General features: G+C 38.9%; 1 protein-coding gene across 1 annotated transcript in view; it reads left to right on the plus strand.

The window, feature by feature from the left end:
* ankk1 (ankyrin repeat and kinase domain containing 1) overlaps positions 1 to 18,558 on the plus strand; it is a 523,463-nt gene that overhangs the window by 59,064 nt on the left and 445,841 nt on the right. The window lies entirely within an intron of this gene.

The following is an 18,558-nucleotide window of genomic DNA, read 5'->3' on the forward strand; positions in this document are numbered from 1 at the left end:
TGCGTCAATGAGCTTTAACAGGCCCTGTTTTGTGACAGCCCTCTAGCCTCGTCTCCCTAAAATGACAAAAAAAAAAAAACTCCCAAATAAAGAAACCTTTCTAGGGAAAGTAAAAAATGGAAGAAATCTTTGGCATTTCAGAGTGTGTCAAAAAATGGGTCAAGTACAATATACAACACAGAACACGAGTAATCCTCTTCACAAAGCTGGGTGGCCAATCTTTCATGGCCACCTCATAAATATGCACAATACAACAGTATAAACTTCTTTGCTTTTGCACTGCCCTCCTCGCCAAGTGCAGGCACACAGCACCACGACAACTCTCAAGACAAGATACAACAATAGATTATGTCACTCACTAGATACAGAACTATACAAAACCGTATTAGGGCCATGGAGAAGAAAAAAACATACGGACACAGTGAAGAAAAAAAATGTGTCAATGTGTCGACTTTATTCTCGACATTTCCACTTTAATCTCAACACTAATGTCGATGTTAAAGTCAACATTTCCACTTTATTCTTGTAGTTTATTTTGTAATTAAAGTAGGATGTCGTAAACTTCATCTTAAAATCAATGTTTAATTTACTAGATTTTCTCAAAACCAGTCATAAGTAATGTAGCACATTAAATTCTCCCCAACCCATGTTAATCGGTACGCGCTTCTTAAACAGACTTTCTCTTGCACTGAGAGGAGGCGCAGGCAGTGATCCCCACACAGAATACATTAATTTCATGATATTCCTGCTCTCTGAACATTTAGAATGATAAGATAAATACTTGATATCATTTTCATGATGAAATGCATTAAATGTGGGGGCACAGTGGTGTGGAGGTTGCGCTGCTGCATCAAAGCAAGGGGGTCTCGGGTGCTCCATGCCTTGAGTTTGCATGTTTTTCTAGTGGGTTTACTCGGCGTGCTTCAGTTTCCTTTTAAAGTCATGTAGGATGTGGGGTTTTGTTATGCTAAGTTGACCCTAGTGTATGTGTTGCTTGTATTCACCCTGCGATGATCTGGCACCACATTCAGGAATTGTTCCTGCCTCATGCACGATGCTTGCTGGGATGGGCACAACCCTGAATGGATGGCATAATTAAACGTGTAGAACAAAGATTTTCCAAAGTTCAAAACACTCCGTGTCCTAAGTTTATAGCTAGTTTTACAGTCACAAAGACATTTATCGTGTGGTGATTGGTTATGTGGAGAAAGAAAATGGATAGAAACTGGGGGTTTGGTATGTTAGATAGAGACAGCATGCATGCAATGAGGAAAGCCCGCTTAGAGGAACATCCACTGAATTCTGTGTTCGTGTCTCCGACCACCAGCTCACAAACCCAACATTTACACAATAGTTCAGTTAAACCAATGAAATACCCATTCATACATCCAGCTTTTTGGAGCCTCGTCACACCTGCCATAAAGGTTCTCTACATTGAATGTACATCTGTGGACCCCTTACTGTGAGGGAGCAGCACTACCGCCACGCCACTGTCAAACCCCCGTTTAATACATGCTTTAATGCATTTTATCATGAAAATGATATCAAGTTTTTATCTCAGCAAGCTTTAAATGTTCAGAGAGCAGGCATATCATAAAGAGAATGTATTCTGTGTGGAGATCGCTGCCTGCGCCTTCCCTTAGTGCAAGAGGAAGTCGAAGCACGTAGAGATTAACATGGCTCGGGGAACACTTGACACAAAGCATTTAATGTGCTACATTAGTTATGACGGGGTTTGAGAAAATCTAGTAAGTTAAACATTGATTTTAAAATGAAGTTTACGACATGTCAAAGTTAAACTAGAGAGAGAAAAAAACAAGTTTAAAATGGAAATATCAACTTAAATCTCAACAAAAGTGGACATGTCAAGAATAAATTTGACGTCGACTTTATTCTCGATATGCACTTTTTTTTTCTTCACTGTGTCTGTATTTTTTTTCTTCTCCTTGGCCCTAATATGCTTCCGTAGAACTATAGCATACAAGGATACAGATTTGTTCAAATACATCAAAAACAAAGTACTTTTCCATAGGACTGCAAGCAACTTGGCAGTAGAGCAGTGGCACCTAAGAAGTGATGTCTGTTTACATGGTGCCTAAAGTGGTTACAAGGAGACTTTCAGGAATATACGTTTTACATTAATAACTTCTCTGTTTTTTATGGGGACACACTTGTGTTGATTGTTCAATTCATAAGGTAACAAACTCTAGTAAACTAATAAATATGCCTGGTGCTTCAGAGTATCTAGCTAAAGGATAAACTGCAAGAAAAAAAAACTCTTAAAACATTTAAATGTAACAAAAATCAGGGAGAAACTTGGTAATGGTTGTTAGTAATGGTACTTACGAATAAGTTATGAAGATTGTAATGACATCTGGAGCAGAATGTGTGGTGGCGGTCTCTAATTTAATTTTTTGCTTATTTAAATGGAGCAAGATTCTAAATATTTGCTTATTAGCTGTGACGGCTTCTGAATTAAGCTGATAAACTCTGCTTCATGATGCTGCCTAGTGATTCACGGGTTCACTTTAATTCACTTTGAAAAGAGAGTATATACACACTTCAGTAGTAAGAAATAAAAAACAATATGTTTACGTGATTATATAAATCCATCCAGTATGAAAGTGATTTCATTAGCTCTGTAATGTGTTTTTTTTAATTCCAGTTTTTTTAGATATGTTATTGGAACTATAATCATAAGGCAATTGGACAGTACAACAAAAAATTTTTAAATGTGCAAAGCTAAAGAAAAGTCAGTGGGAAAGGTAAAGTCAAACAAACACACCAAAATAGGCCAAATAAATATCAAGTTTTATAGAATAAACATATTGATATGAGTTTTAGAGTGCAATAGAAGGGGAGATGATCTATAGCATTTATATTCTTGACTAATTCCGGAAATGTAATAGAAAGTAATTCTGATGACCTGATATACTACTACCAATGTAAATACTGTTTATTATGAAGTAGCATTGGATACTGCCATCAGTATCTGAACTTTTCAGAATCGATATTTGTGGCAGTTCAGATTTATGTATTACCATGAAACAAAATGAATTAACAAAGAATGGAACAATAAAAAAGTCATGTATTACTTTTAAAACTCATTTATGAACATGGATAACCTGATGCTACACAAGTTGATGCCAGTCCTTCATCACTTCTGCCACATTCATTTGACTCTCAAAAGTAGTAAACTGTAAACATTTTACCAGTGCCCACACAGGTTTTTGTGGATTCTCTGGTTTGCTTACAAATCCCAAAGTTTCTTTATACATAAATAGGTGTGCAGGCAGATTGTCTCTTCAGTGGCCTGGCATCCCATTTAGCACTGAATTGTTTCTGGTCGTACTGGAACAGAACCTTAAGGGAATACTCCAAAAAATATATTTTTTAATATGTTACTTACCCCATGTAGTTTGAATTGATGGTTGAGAAAAAAAAAATATTTTTATGTTTTCATGCAAAATAGAGATATAATATGAGCCAATGTTGTACAAAGGCAAACAATGTGAAATACATCCATGGAAAAACGGGAAAAACAAAAATCTCATTTTACACGTGTTGCATATTTTACATGTCAGGGTCCAGTGGTATGCTCAAAATAAACAGGAAACCCTAATTGAAGATTCTCCTCTCCTCCTCATTCATTGGTCAAGAGTCTTATCTTAGTCCTAATTACCGCCAGGCTTTCATCCCTGACACAAGAAGGTTTTCTTTTTATTGAACCTTTTGTTGTTTTTGAAATGTTCTGTAAATATTGTTATTATGCTTTTGTTTTATTATAAATATTAATTTCTTTGGTGAATGTTTAGTTTAGGTTGTCCTGTGTTATTTGTTCCTTTTGTTATGTGCCTTACACACTATATGTTGAGGCTGGGGCAGGGCCACCTGTTGCTGTGACTGGAGATCCACCCCATCACTACTTAAGTGACAGCAGTTCATGAATGGGCTCTTTGCCATTATAGTTCCACTTCTGTGTTTTGGCCCTCTATTTTGGATTAGTATAACTACCTGCTTTTGATATTCTGGATTTTTTTCTTGTTGTTTTGGATTTCAGACTTTGTATTATTTTTTTTTAAGGTGCCTCATTTTATGGTAACTTTCTGTATTTTAATTATTTTTTGTTTCTTTTGTAAAATAAACCTTTAAAAATAAAACAAACATTGTTTTATGTTTTTTGGGGGGTGGGGGCAGAGGTTTCAAAATTTCTAAGGTTTTCAACTTGAGATGCTTTTAAACATTTTGTTATATTAGTTATTGTGATTTTTTTAGCCTTTTCTGAGGTATTTTGCAGTTTTTTTAGGAAATAAAGCTGGGGGATTGGAGCTCAGAGAATTTAATTCTGAGGTTTGTTTTACACTATTTTGTTTTCTGAAAAACTTACTAATTTGTATCATCTATCACACCACCAATTTGAATGTTAACAGATGTTGTTATTGTGAGACATTTGGGTCGGCTGTTGCTGTGGTTTGGATTAATTTAACATTTTCATACACTTTTTATCTTCTGATTTCTTAATTGGTTTTGTGGCTAGTTTCTGAATTTCAAATCTGGTTTTTGTCTAATGTCTCTGGCTTGGTAAATTATTTTTTCTTTCCTTAGTTTTGACCCTAAGTATGTATCTTTGACCTTGCTTTGTGAAGGATAGGGGCACCACTGAGCCCCAAACACAAATATACAAACAAGTCCCGGGTTCAAACCAAAGAGGTGTTTATTACAAAAATACTTTGCACAAAGAATGCTTACAGTGCCTCTCTTTCTCCCCACACTGCCAATCCTCCAGTCAAGTGTTGCCTTTCCTCCTCACAGCTCCGACTCTCCTGGACAAGGTAGTGTGTTCCCTTTTATTGAGGGCTCAGGAATACTTCCGATGACAGGGATTTGCCCATTGGAAGCATTTCCTGGTCAGACACCCTCTTGGGGCACCCACGGACCCCTGCAGAGCTGCTCCTGGACTACAGTTTCCAGCATTCCCTGCTGGTGTCCAAGCAGGTATTGATATCCATGGCTGCTGCCATTTAGCTTCCTGGGTGAATAAACAACCTCTAGAGACAGTCTTTCCCTGTCCTTCCCATTTATGCCGGCCAGGATAAGTAAGTACATCTGTGTCGGGAGGTCTGTCCATTGATCTGGGGCCTCCCATTTAAGTCTTTCTCTGTCTTGGTCGGAATGCTTGTCCATCCACCTGGGGCCTTCCATCTATTGGGATTAATAAAGTATCTATCTATCTATCTATCTATCTATCTATCTATCTATCTATCTATCTATCTATCTATCTATCTATCTATCTATCTATCTATCTATCTATCTATCTATCTATCTATCTATCTAGGCAAGTAACCTTCCCTTCTCCTGGTTGGGATACCTGTCTATCCCATTTGGCACTTACAGCTTCTTCCCCCAATCCTATATTTAAAATTCTCTACTCATAGAATACTTTATTGTTGGATCTGTGCAGGTTTAAACATTGCCTCTTAAGTTTGGGGGGGGGGGGGGGTAATGTTCATTTTGTGGTTAAGCCTCATTGGAACTTTGAGGCCTGTATTTTTTGAGCCTAGGTCTTACGTTTGAAGAGCCAGAAAGAGTCAAAACAGTATGGAACACAGAAATGAAATATGCAGAGTTTTATGCAATCAATATGTTCATCCATTTACTTATTAATTAAACCCTTAGTCGATTTTTAGTAGATTTTTTGAAACCAACCTGGGAAAGAAATACCAGTCTCTCAAACATGCAGTGTTCAATTCAACCAGCACAAGCATATTATACAGTAGATAACACAACTTAGCCTCAAATGTTCCACTTCAGGTTCTCTGGAGGCCAAAACATTTTCCATCAGCATCAGGTGTAAAGCAGGAAAAAACTTGGAAAAGGTCTACTCGTGCATACACTCATAACCGGTAAGTTAACATTAACCCAGTAAGTCTAATCTGCAAAGCCTTTATGATGCAGCAAGAAAAAATGCAGGACACAGAGGGGTGTTCGCACAGGCAGAGAAATAAGGTGTAAACCCCAGAAAAACATTTTAGGACACCCTAAACTCTTTCCTCCAGCAAAACTCCCATCTTTTATCCTGCCTCTGCAAAACCAACATCCATCCTCCGAAAAAACTCCCATCCCACCTCACACCTCTGAAAAACTGCCATCTCTTTTCCGTCATCCAACAAAACTCTCTCTCGTCCCTGTTACCTCAGACACAAAAAAATGAATAATTCAAGCAGGAGGATTAAGAATGGAGTGAGGCAGTTGTCAATCATTTTCATGATGAAGGCTTTTAACCCACCCACCCTTTTACTTTGAAACAGAAATACACATCTTTCAGGCTTTATTATATGTTATATATCCTCTTTTTGTATTTCTGTGGGCAGAAATACATTTTAGAAAGCCCATCACGTTCATCCCCTGTATGCTTTATCTTTGAAAAATCCATGTGGGTACAACAATATTTTTTTCAAAATCAATCTCATCATCTGTAAAATTATTTTTTTAACCTCTCCCACAAATTAAGGTAGCAACCAATGACAGCACTGGCATAAACATTCCTTGCCTGAGTATGCTTCTTTAGTCTGGGTAATAACTATATATTTTAATGCTTTCCCATAAGTACTGTACAAGGCACAATGTTTTTGTTTTTGAAAAGCACTGTTTACTGATTGCAGTCTCAGAATGATGTAACAAGTTCACAAGTTAAACACAATTAGAAACTTAAGAAATTACTAATTACATAATGCATACACAAACGTTTATACAATTAAACAAAAATGTTACAAACTGATTAACAAACAAGATCACCACATGCATTTATGTGAAGTGTGCACTTAATAGGAGTGCAACATGTCAGTCCTGAAAGTTAACCATTCAGTTAACCCACCTACTAGCCTAGTCAAAGGCAATAAAAAATTCATTAAAATAGACTATGGTGAAGAATATAGTGGATACATGTAATACACATTAACTGTTCAGATATTTATGTACTGTATCTGTACGTCGTATCTGTACAAAAAAGACATAAATCGATTACAGCTAGTGCAGAATGCAGCTGCTAGAATCTTAACTAGTTAAAGAAAATCTGAGCACATTTCTCCAGTTTTGGCGTCACTACATTGGTTACCTGTGTCATTCAGAATTGACTTTAAAATACTGCTTATGGTTTATAAAGCCTTAAATAACCTTGCTCCATCTTATATTTCATAATGTCTGACACCTTACACTCCCAATCGTAACCTTAGATCTTCAAATGAGTGTCTACTTAGAATTCCAAGAGCTAAGCTTAAAAGAAGTGGTGAGGTGGCCTTCTGCTGTTATGCACCTAAAATCTGGAAATGCTTGTCAATAGGAATTCGCCAGGCTAATACAGTGGAGCACTTTAAAACACTGCTGAAAACACATTACTTTAATATGGCTTTCTCATAGCTTCATTTTAGTTTAATCCTGATGCTCTGTATATTCAATTAATTATCATTATTGTTCATGGTGGCTCCAAAACCCGTACTAAGCCCTACTGTCTCTTCTGTTCTTTTTCCGGTTTTCTGTGGTGGCGACCTGCTCCACCACCACCTAATCAAAGCACCGTGATGTCCCTACATTGATAGATTAAAGACCAGAAGTCCACGTGACCATCATCATCAAGTCCTTCCATGAGAACCCTGAATACAATGAGGACTGATTGATGTCATTTATGTTAGGTAGAATGCTTGTGAATTTCCCCTTCGGATTAATAAAGTATCTATCTATCTATCTATCTATCTATCTATCTATCTATCTATCTATCTATCTAGAGGGGGCTGGGTGGTTTCCTGGCCTCAGACCCCCTGCAGATTTTATTTTTTTTGTTTCTTCTGTCCTCCCATGGCATCAGACCTTACTTTGATTCTATGTTAATTAATGTTCTCTTATTTTAATTCTTATTTTGTCTTTTTTTTCTCTTTCTTCATCATGTAAAGCACTTTGAGCTACATTATTTGTATGAAAATGCGCTATACAAATAAATGTTGTTGTCTTCAGCCTTTCCTATTCTTTTTCATTTTCTGTCCGGATTGCAGTTGTTCTGCCAGTCTTGAGATATTGATTCCTTATTCTTGTAAATCTGAGAAATCTGGCTAGGATGAACACCGTAATGTTTCGCAACAGAGACCTGACTCTTCTTGTTGTCAAATCTGTTTAAGATATTGACACGTTCAGCCAGTTACAGCAATTTTTGTGCACAGAATGACGAAGTCATAGTCAAAAGTCATGACAGCTAACTTATCACAGTTGAGTTGTAAGGCTAATCAGTAATGTCATTCGTTGCTAACAGACTTTTTTTTAAAGTATTGGCAGTTCCAAGATGATATTTACACATACATAAGAACACGCTGCTAATCTGACTACAGTGTACACCTAGTAACTGCACTGTAAACTGTTAGGACTCAGTACAGTAGCGGGATTGGACATCAGCACCTGAACGATCCGCCTTCAGCCGGTCACAAGAGCCTGGCTACTTACATTGTTGCACGCTGATTTCGTCATTTGAGCGTGTCAATCAATATCATTGTTTGAATAATGGATGTGAAGAGAATAGCAATGGGATCACTAATGTATGTGCACTTAAACGGATTGTGCGCTTATCACTAGTGTGCTCATCCAAAGTTATTGCCCGTTTACTATAGGCAATATACAGATAAGGACTGTGCAAATCAGGTGCAGCTAAGTGGAGCGTGCACTTAACTGATATGCACTTAAGTGGAGTCGACTGTATATCCATTAATATTATCACTGAGCTATGGCCAGTTCACAATGGAAGAGATTAGCCAGCAAACTCGCCTGACCTTAACCCCATAGAAAATCTATGGGGTATTGTGAAGAGGAAGATGCAATACACCAATTCAGAAGAGCTGAAGGCCAATATCAGAGCAACATGGGCTCTCATAACACCTGTGCAGTGCCACAGACTGATCGACTCCATGCCACGCCGCATTGCTGCAGTAATCCAGGCCAAAGGAGCCCCAACTAAATATTGAGTGCTGTACATGCTCATACTTTTCATGTTCATACCTTTCAGTTGGCCAACATTTTTAAAAATCCTTTTTTTGCATTGCTCTTAATTGATATTCTAATTTTCTGAGATACTGAATTTGGGACTTTCATTAGTTGTCAGTTATAATCATCAAAATTAAAAGAAATAAACATTTGAAATATATCAGTCTGTGTGTAATGAATGAATCTAATATACAAGTTTCACTTTTTGAATGGAATTACTGAAATAAATCAACTTTGTCATGATATTCTAATTTTATGACCAGCACCTGTACATATTAAAGTAACAAGTAACATTATGCAATACTTGTTTTACTGAAGCAAAAATACCTAATTTACTTAAAAATAACAGATTTGCATTACTTTAGCAAGTACTTCTAGGCCTTTTGTTCACTGCTGAATTTGCTTGAAATAAGACAGGTACAAAGAGTGCTCAGTACACAGGTGCCAAAGATGGCAATTGAAAAAAGGCACATTCGTTTTTTTATATTTCGTAAATTAAATTAAAACTGCATTTTCTATTTTGTACACATACTGTATGTTTTTGGCTGTGTATTATATCAAAGTGGCAGTTTGATAATTGCAAAACATAGTGTGCAGCCACTGGTGGAGTTTTAGGGGGTCGGGGTAACTAACCCCCCAACAGATGCACAAGTCAGAAATTTCCAGACATGGGTCCACGATGGTTCTTCAACCAGTCCACAAAAGAAGGAAGGATCTACTAATTTATTATGTATGTTATGTGGCCAAACTACAAATTCAAATTATATGCAGCTCACCCGTATGTGAAATTGATTAGAAATTGCCATACTGTGTGCTGCTTTGAAGCGTCATCACAAAGGCACAATAATTATTGTTGGCTTATTTCAATTTGTTGCCCTGGACCTCTGCGGCACTCACTCATGCCAAGTATCAATGATTATTGCTTGTTTACATTGCTCCTTATGTAGTTTGCCTGCTGCTGCTGCACTAGCTAGAATTCTAAACCGACTTTGACAGACTTGCTGTTTGCAATGGCTCCTTTACAGCTAGCACCGATGCTGCTTATTTGCTTGATAAAATGCTAGCTCATACTACTGGGTGAGGCAACCCTAGATAAAGTAAAAAGTACAAAACTATTTCACCTTTTTCTGTCATTTTGTTTTTGCTTGCACAAAATATTGATACAAGCCAGCTCTGGACTTAAAATTTAATAACAAATCCTGGCCAGTGTAAATTACAGTATTTCATACTAAAGAGGAAAAGGTAATGCAAAAGTAATGCACTGTTTGCAAGATGTTACATTTTGTAATCACAAAAAAATTAAAGTCAAAGTCAGACCTTGGCCAACTGACCATCTACCATCTCCTGGTCATTCTACAGTTATGGGCAGACTAATATGATAACAAAATCAGAAAAGCACCCACAGTGATATAACAGATGTGCATTATAGGAAAGCTCAATTGCAATACTTGAAGAACCAGTAAGAATGAAGTACAGTATGTAGGTCAAGAACTTATACTGCTTCAAAGCAGCAGATCTTTCTCTTTTCATAGTATAAGTGCTTGGTAGCCCTTGGCTGAACTGCCCAAAATTCTAACTGCCAAAACAAACAATATCCTGATTCTTTCAACTGCTTGGGTTTCAAAAACATTGTTGAGTTACCTCACTCTTTCTTGTCATTTTCTAACAATGGTGACCGGTTTCAGATTAAAAACGAATAGAATAACGTATTGAACCAACAGTCTGTATCTTCAGAGCACACACCCAACATTCATGAATAGATGTGTTTGTTTGGGGGCAGTAAATCTTCGGATTCTCATTTCCCAACTACATCCCAGTAGTGTAAAAGCAACCTTTGTGACACAATTGCAGCACCTGATCCACCTTCAATGTAAAAAAAAAAATCTGATAACAGGTAGCGCTGCTGCCTCGCAGTTGGGACACCTGGGGACCTGGGTTCACTTCCCGGGTCCTCCCTGCATGGAGTTTGCATGTTCTCCCCGTGTCTGCGCGGGTTTCCTCCGGGAGCTCCGGTTTCCTCCCACAGTCCAAAGACATGCAGGTTAGGTGGATTGGCGTTTCTAAATTGGCCCTAGTGTGTGCTTGGTCTGTGGGTGTGTTTGTGTGTGTCCTGCGGTGGGTTGGCACCCTGCCCAGGATTGGTTCCTGCCTTGTGCCCTGTGTTGGCTGGGATTGGCTCCAGCAGACCCCCGTGACCCTTTGTTCGGATTCAGCGGGTTGGAAAATGGATGGATGGATGGAAATCTGATAACAGCCCTTAACAAACTCCTCCCAAAAACTTTATTAAATTTATAAAGCTTGTTACGATAATAACTTACTCTTGTAATAACAACAACAGAAAAAAATACTTTCTTGTATATAGTTTGTGATTTGAGAACTGTAAGACAACTTTTCTTTGGCATATAAAGTGAGATTTCTCTGTTTATCTGCTTAATTGGTATCTTATACGGGATCTGGACTTCTATCTGATAAGACCATATCATCACATTAAGAGTCCAAGAGATGTCATGTATTGTCTATTGCAGGGGTGGCGAACTCCAGGCCTCGAGCATTCATCATCCTTCTTCTTCCAAGTGTGCTGGTTAAAATCTCTCTAGACAGGGCATCACCTCAACCAACTGAGATGACAGGAAACAAATAAAAGTAACTATACGTCTATTTATATTTTTGGTTCTCCTTTTTATAGTCCTTGACCTGGAAGTGTTTCGCCCTCTCTGTTCACGTTCCAGGTCAGATAAAAAGCCTTTCTTCTTCACCCCGGGGCGTAGGGCAAATAATCCTTGTTCCTTCCTGCAGCATCCCCTAGCAGCCCCCACGGCATCCAGCAGGGTTGGGGATAAAAACTGCATTGTCCAGAAATCCCTGCTGGCATTCGGGGCACCTCCATGCTGCAGAAAGGGCTCCACTTGGCGTCCTGGGGGTATTGGCCAGGATGAACGGCTGGCCACATGTCACAGTATATACCTGAATACACATACACACATATATGGCCGGGATGAACGGCTGGCCACATGTCACAGTATATACCTGAATACACATACACACATATAATATATATATATATATATATATATATATATATATAAAATCCAACATTTGTCTGTCTGTCTGTATCTCTGTCCGCTTTTCACAAAAGAGCTACTTTACAGATTTAGATCGGGTTTTTTTCTATAATTTGCTAGAACATTCCGGTTGATTTTGTGACCTCTCTCATCACGCTAAGTATCATAGTTTGCTTGCAGTACCAATTTATTTATGCAAATCTGAGAGAGATGCAGCAGGCCGAGGGGAGGGGGGCGGGCCCTCCTCACTCACGCGCCAGCCTTAGCGTACCTTACATCTGCTTAGCTAGTGAATGAGACAACTGCTTAACAGATTTTTTTTCTAGAATTTGCTTGAACATTCCACATATGATGAGTTGTATGAGAGGATGGACACTAAGGAGGGAGAAAAGGACCTGTTCCGATTGCCTAAACAGAGGGACCGAGCTGGGAAAGACGTGCAGAAGGTTCGAGTCATAAAGGATAAAGACGGAAACACGCTCACAATCAAGGATAGTGTGTTGAGCAGATGGAAAGAGTACTTTGAGAGGCTGATGAATGAAGAGAATGAGAGATAGAGAGAGAGAGAGGGTTAGATGATGTGGTGATAGTGAATCAGGAAGTGCAACGGATTAGCAAGGACAGCTACGAAGAGGATGAAGAATGGTAAGGCCATTGGTCCAGATGATGTTTAGGAGAGATTGCAGTGGATTTTTAACCAGATTGTTTAATGGAATCTTGGAAAGTGAGAGGATGCCTGAGGAGTTTAGAAGAATAAGATTTTAAGACTAAGGGGGATGTGCAGGAGTGTAGTAACTACAGGGGGACAAAATTGATGAGCCACAGCATTAAGTTATGGGAAAGAGCAGTGGAAGCTAGGTTAAAAAAGGAGGTGATGATTAATGAGCAGCAGTACTGTTACCTGCCAGGGTAAGGGCACCACAGATGTGATGTTTGCTGAGAGGGTGTTGATGAAGGAGTATAGAGAAGGCCAAAAGGAGTTGCATTGAATCTTTGTGGACCTGGAGAAAGTATATGACAGGGTACCTCGAGAGGAGTTGTGGTATTGTATGAGGAAGTCGGGAGTGTACAGGATTTGTATGAGTTATATGTATGAGGGAAGTGTGACAGCAATGAGGTCTGCGGTAGGAGTGACAGATGCATTCAACGTGGAGGTGGGATTACATCAGGGATCGATTCTGAGCTCTTTCTTATTTGCAATGGTGATGTACAGGTTGACAGATTAAATTAGACAGGAGTCCACGTAGACTAAGATGTTTGCTGATGACATTGTGATCTGTAGAGAGAGTAGGAAACAGGTTGAGGTGACCCTGGAGAGTTGGAGATATGCTCTAGAGAGGAGAGGAATGAAGGTCAGTAGACAGAATATATGTGTGTAAATAGCAGGGAAGTCAGTGGAATGGTGAGGATGCAGGGAATAGAGTTGGCGAAGGTGGATGAGTTTAAATACTTGGGATCAATAGTACAGAGTAACAAGGATTGTGGAAGAGAGGTGAAAAAGAGAGTGCAGGCAGGGTGGAATGGGTGGAGAAGAGTGTCAGCAGTAATTTGCGACAGATGGGTATCAGCAAGAGTGAAAGGGAAGGTCTACAGGAAGGTAGTGAGATCAGCTATAACATAGGGGTTGGAGACGGTGGCACTGACCAAAAAACAGGAAACAGAGCTGGAGGTGGCAGATTTAAAAATATAAAGATTTGCATTGGGTGTGACGAGGATGGACAGGATTAGAAATGAGTATATTCAAGGTTCAGCTGAGGTTGGATTGCGTTGGTATGGAAATGTGCAGAGGTGAGATGCTGGGTAAATTGAATAAAAGGATGCTAAGGATAAAGCTGCCAAGCAAGAGGAAAAGAGGAAGGCCTAAGAGAAGGTTTATGGATGCGGTGAGAGAGGACATGCAGGTGATGGGTGTAACAGAGCAAAATGCAGAGGACAGGAAAATATGGGAAAAGATGATCTGCTGTGGCAACCCCTAACGGAAGCAGCCAAAAGAAGAAAAAGACAGTCAGTGAGTTTGGGTTATTTGTTGAAAGAAAGTCTAGCACCACAGCTGAACCACAAACAAGTAAAGGTTTATTAGAAGTACATTTTTATGATGGTTTGTTATTCAATATAATATGGAATTTAAATTTACCTAACAGGGGTTTGTTACAATCGATTAACATAAAAAAGTAGTTAAAGAAAAACTAAGTTCTAGAAGTCTTTCTAAAATTTGAAGAGGAGTATTAAGACCCTTCAGCTAATATTTGGTAGAGAATTCTTCAGCAGTTATAGGCAGTCATCCTTAAGGCTTCATTTTGCCTCTGGCTGGATGGATATTTTTGATAAACAATAATTCTCAAGTTCAGACCCTTGTGAGTAGATTAAGGCCCAAATTTTGATCCTGCCATTATACAATATATATTTTTTATTTTTTTAACTGCCACTGAGTGGATCTGGCATTAAGGTTTGGGTCATTTATTGATCTAACATGAATTACAGGCCTCTTGAAGACTAGTTTTCTTCAAGGATATCTATATACTTAAGAGAATCTATTTTGCTGTTTTTCTTCACACATGTTTGAAGCCTTGATGTTATGAACTATCTTCATAATATAGGGCTGCCACCTCCCATCTTTTGTTTATTTAAATATGCTCCTCATTAATAAAGATTTGCATTTGTTTGGTAAGAGACAGAGAATGGGTTTCTGTGTTAGGATGTTAGCGGCCATAACACATCCACCTCAGAACAGGTAATCCATCTGAAACTAAGCGTGTTTGGACCCGGCTGGAACTTGAATGGGAGACCAACCAGGAAAAGCTTGGGTTGCTGTTGCAAGAGGTGTTGGCAAGGCCAGCAGGAAGTGCTTAACCTGTGGTCTGTGTGTAGATCCCAATGACCCAACGCAAGTTATGAGGTGGTAATAGGAATTGTGTAATATAAATTTTGATTAATACAGCTAATTTTATTGTACATTTTGCTAAAAAGTTATGTAATTATATTTATAAGGTTTTAAATGTAAAAAGTAAATGCTCGTATTTATGTTAAACTATTGTATTGGTTTGGAGAGTAGCAATGGGTGAGGGTCAGGGGTCAGGAGGAGAGAGAGTGATGAAGGGAGGGGCAGAAAAGTTGTTAGAAAAAGAACTTTTTTTTGCGCTGGGAGTAAGTCATTGAAAACTGGTCGAATGTAAACTTCAGCGATGAGTTTGAAAAAAAAAAAAGACCGGATTACAGCACAGAATTAACTGTCGGGACAGAAAACGTGAATGTGTTGGTGGTTGGACGGACTGGTCGAGAACACCAAACTGGTCAGCTGTGGAGCACTGTCCATGAAAGGCTGAACACGGAAGACGTCGGCTGGCATTGGAGTACATTGCCAATATTGGATGCTGTTACAGCTGACCAACTATCACTGAGACTTGATACTCGCTATGAAAGACACGAAAGTCGGCGCACATCTTCTGGAAACGAGGAAATGAGACCTATCTGCTCTATTACAGCATAAAGGGCAGTCGCCGATTAACGTCGCAATCACCTTCAAGTACCAGGCCTGCAACGTTTATGTGTGGTACCTTTTACCTGACTTTTGTTTGGTTCCTTTTATTTTAGTTTGCCGGCTTAGGTTTTATAAGGGGATCGTACTTGTTTATTGATTTTGTTTTGCTTTAAAAGAAAGGACTACTGGTTCAACACTGAAATGATTTCTTGGATTTTTTTAAGTTTATACTCTTGTATGGATGTGTGATGTATATATAAAAATAGTTAATGTATTTAAACTAAACCATTGAACTTTGGTGTTTTTTTTTATAATGGCTGGCTAAGCCGTATAAGGCAAAAAGGGGAAAATCATGTTGGCAGGTGGCTATAGTATCCTTATGTAGGGTCTAGTAACAAATTGTGCAATTAATGATAGAGTTATGTAAATTACATTAGTTAATTAGTAAAAATATTTTGTTTGTAATAGAGTATTAGTTTTTTATTATGTTTTATATTAATTAGTTACATTACTAACACAGGTTTGTTCCTTAAAACAGTTGTACTGAGAATGCTAGGGTAAAAGGTTATATTGAATCTAAAGTTAGTAATAAAATAAAAAAAGAAGAAAACAAACTGTACTCAGGTAAGCACCCTCAGTAAAGGGTGCTACAGTTGTAAAAGTGGTGCTGTCCTTCGGATGAGACATAAAATCAAGGTCCTGACTCTCTGTGGACATAAAAGATCCCTGGGCATCCTTTGTAGACAGAAGCCAATGTCCAGGCTAAACTACCCACCATGGTTTAGTCATTCTGGTCCCTTAATTCAAGATTCAAGATTCAAGAAGTATATTGTCATATGCAAAAAAAAAAAAAACACAGCCGGTTTCCCTTACACCAAACAATAAATAGTTATCCTAAAAGCAATAATTAGGCGGAAATCAGAAAATAATCAGAAAAAAAAATACAAGAAAAAAGTACTCAGTGCCTTGTGCTACAGACAGGGAAACAATCAATGGAACTGATGGAAAGTGGAGGGTGCAGTGATGAATGTATTATTCATGAGTCTGATGGCCTGTGGGTAGAAGCTACTGTATTTGAGAGTCTTGTTGTCCTTGATTTCACACTCCTGTAGCGTCTCCCTGATGGCAGAAGCGTGAAGATACAATGTTGTGGGTGTGTAATGTCCTTAGTAATATTGTGGGCCCTCCTGAAGACCCTGGTAGGATATATGCCCTGGAGTGATGGGAAGACTGTTCTAGAGATGAACTGTGCAGTTTTTATCACACACTTGAGATCCTTCCTGTCGTGCGAGGAGCAGGTTCCATACCACAATGTAATTGAACTAGTAAAAACACCACTGTACATCTGCAAAAGTTGCTGAGGATTTTGGTTGACATGCCAAATTTCCTCAGCCTTCTTAAGAAGTACAATCTTCTTTAGAAGCTGGCAAGTGTTGCGGGACCAGGTGAGATCCTCAAGGAATTTAAAGGTTTTCACCCTTTCCACCTCTGTCTCACCAATGTATATTGGGGTATGCTGCTCCTTCCTCCTTCTCCTAGGATCAATAATCATCTCTTTGGTCTTATCTGCATTTAAGGATTATTTTCATGAAACCAGACCACCAGTCCTACCACTTCTCTTCTGTATGCGATTTCCTTTCACTCAGTGATTAGTCCAATAACTATGGTGTTATCTGCAAACTTTATGATACTGGTATTAGTCTGGGAGGCCACACAGTCATAAGTAAAGAGAGTATACAACAAGAGACTCAACACACAACCCTGAGTGGTCCCTGTGCTCATAGCTCTGATATCTGAGGTTCGGTTTCAAAGTCTGACTGTCTGTGGTCTGTCTGACAGGAAGTTCAGTACCCAGTTACAAAGGGAGGATGTCAGTCCAAGGGTGAGGAGCTTTTCAAAAAGTCTCTGTGGAATAACCGTGTTAAATGCTGAACTGTAATCAATAAATAGTAATCTCATATATGTGTGCTTACCCTCCAAGTGTGTGAGGGCTGTGTGAATGGCAGCATTGACAGCATCATCAGTCAACCGATTCTGTCGATATGCAAATTGTAAAGGGTCCAAAGTGGCTGGGATTATCCTTTTTATGTGGGTCATGACTAACCTTTCAAAACACTTCATCACAACTGAGGTAAGTGCAATGGGACGATAGTCATTCCAGCAGGTCACAGTATTTCTTTTTGGGAGGGGAACAATGGTGGTGCACTTAAAACAGGTGGGTACCAAAGCCTGGGCAAGGGACAGATTAAAAATGTCCGTGAACACATCAGCCAACTCCGATGAACATACCCCTAAGTACACACCCGGGGATGTTATCAGGACCAGCTTCCTTACGTGGGTTTGTTCTCCTCAAAGACACGTGCACCTCCGCCAAAGACAAAGAGTGTTCAATATACCCTCTGTGGCCAAAAACATACTCTGTTGGTTGAAGTTGTAACGGCCGATCCCTTACCCAGCCGGCAGCTACACCTCCAAGTCCTGTGGCCTGGATAAATTACTGAGCTAAATCTTAATATCAAGCCGTACCTCTAACAAATGAAAATTTTCCCCACAATCGACGGGTTAAACAAGCACGCAAAAAACAGATGATATGTAAAAATAGGTAATTATATTAAATGAGCAATAAGAAGAAAAAAATGCACAATAATTATATATATATAACCCTCCACCAAAGCAACAACACCATATATATATATACACACAAACAATAAACCCTCCCTTGCCCTTGTAACATATAACAACCAACACGAATAACCAAAAATGAATGAGATACAGAAATGAATGTGAACTTGACTCCGGTCATTAAAACTGTCCTGAATATGGTTGACTGAACTAGCGATAAATGAGTCGTTTGATTTTCCCGGAAACAAAATGGAGCAGCCCCACCGTGAATCCTCGGTGCGTGGTGGATGATGAAGTCCGACCCCGGGGTCTCTCGTGATGAGGGTATTGAGGTAAGTCCGGAGGATTGAAAAACAAACTGGATGGAAATGCACG

This window comes from Erpetoichthys calabaricus, chromosome 9, assembly GCF_900747795.2.
Source record: "Erpetoichthys calabaricus chromosome 9, fErpCal1.3, whole genome shotgun sequence".
Lineage (NCBI taxonomy): Eukaryota > Metazoa > Chordata > Cladistia > Polypteriformes > Polypteridae > Erpetoichthys > Erpetoichthys calabaricus.